The following is a 2,176-nucleotide window of genomic DNA, read 5'->3' as shown; positions in this document are numbered from 1 at the left end:
CACACACACACACACACACACACACACACACACACACACACACACACACACACACAGGGTAGTGCTTTCTGAGCACATTCATACATTTAAAAATAAAAAAAGTTTTCTTCTTTTTTTTCTGTTACATTAGCATCCCCTCGTGGGCGAATTGTGTAAAGCATCTGAACTCGGCTCAAGCCCTAGGGCCCCGCTGCCTTAAGCTGTATCAAGGTTTCCTGGCAGTCAGTAAACTCGACTCAACTCTTCATGGACCTGATAATTCGGTGACGAATGGCTCATTTGGGTTGCAGCGGAGAAAACGTAAAATTATTTAAAGCTGGGGCTCTCCAAAACTATAGCTACATGCATGTCCGTTGTCCCTGTTTGAAATGCTACTTAAAACATTACTTTATTTAGAAGCACTGCCCTCGAAACACACACACCTTGCAGGAAGGTTGTTAGGTCGTTCTGAAATCAAATATTTAATTTAAATCAAGCAGTCGTCACAAATAAGTTTCACTAAGTAACATTTCTGGCCACTAGGTAGCGCCAGATATCTACCAAAAGAAAACAGTGGTCGGGTCTCATTCTTACTGCTGTTTTCAGTGGTGACGCACAAAAACCAGGAGGGAATTACACCGTGAGTTACACCACAAACCCAATCACAATGACATTACATCACAATGACATTACATCACAATGTCACAAAATCAGGAGAAAACAGGACTGCAAGAAATAATTAGTACAGACTCTCTTTTTGTCTCTCTGACATAAGCACAGTCAGAATTGCACTGCTACGCACTGCACTGTTACTTTTGATTTCTTCTTACACAAAATGTTTTACTGCCTAATATAAAAATCTTTTCAGCCCATAATAATGAATATAATGTCTGGTATGTGCCTCTGAGGCTTATAGATTAGAGCGTGTGTCTGTGTGATCACTTCTTTGAGTTTATGTTCAAGGTAGTGACTGATTTGGGAGGTGAAATCTCTTTAGAGGCTGTGTGTTTGTGTGTATGTTTGTGTGTGTGTGTGTGTGTGTGTGTGTGTGTGTGTGTGTGTGTGTGTGTGCACTCACCGTGACTCCTGATGGAGGCTAAACACAATTAAGAAGCGAGGAGTTTATTGAGTCTAAAATAAGATGTCAAGATAGAGAGATCTAGGGAATTTCTGCTTGACACAAGTCTGTGTGTGCATGTGTGTGTGTGTGTGTGTGTGTGTGTGTGTGCATGTGTGTGTGTGCGCGCGTGTGTGTGTGTGTGTGTGTGTGTGTGTGTGTGCGTGCGTGCACGCTATGCAGCCATCAGGAGAACTAGAGAGATAGACAATAAGCTTTCATCAGCATTTAGTGCACAACAATGAGAACATAAGGAATTAGTAACACACACACACACACACACACACACACACACACACACACACACACACACACACAGTTAGATATAATCTGCCCCACCACTCCGCCTAGGTAGAGACAACAGACACATAGCAAGATAACCTAGGACTACACTACACAGGGGGTGTTGTTGGTCAATGACTGACTGACAATCTGGAGATTATACTACAGAGGCTAAACAGTACAATAACCGCGCCAGCGCCACCCCCGCGAGAGAGAGAGAGAGAGAGAGAGAGAGAGAGAGAGAGAGAGAGAGAGAGAGAGAGAGAGAACGATGTCCCATGAGGTTAAATGGCACTGCAAACAGTAGATTGTGGCACAAACATTAACTCGCGCGACTCTCGATGACTCTGACATTAACGAAGTAAAGGCAGTAGTCACACACCGAGTGACTGGGCCGATGCACGGCGCGAAGAGAGCCGGTGTTGTACCGGTGAACTTAAACACACACACACACACACACACACACACACACACACGTTCTCGTTAAGAACTCTCGCGTCGACAGCCAGGTGGGTTGAGAATACTCTCCCTGTTCACCTGCCGAATTCCCAGCGATATGATAAAAGTGAAGACAGTTTAAAATACATGATACACCTTGATAGTGTAGTAAACTAAATTACTCACATACCTGTGTTGTTTTTGTTCGCTACCCTTTATATGTGAGTTGACCCCACTACCTTGGACATCCCGGAATGGACAACACACACCCCCGCGTATAGCCGCACACGAGACTTAGCGTGCGTGTGTGTTACAGAGGGAGGCAACGAAGGGAGTCTCAGGGTGGGTGTGTGTGTGTGT

The sequence above is a fragment of the Brachyhypopomus gauderio genome, chromosome 2 (genome assembly GCF_052324685.1).
Source record: "Brachyhypopomus gauderio isolate BG-103 chromosome 2, BGAUD_0.2, whole genome shotgun sequence".
Lineage (NCBI taxonomy): Eukaryota > Metazoa > Chordata > Actinopteri > Gymnotiformes > Hypopomidae > Brachyhypopomus > Brachyhypopomus gauderio.
This window is presented reverse-complemented; position numbering follows the sequence as displayed.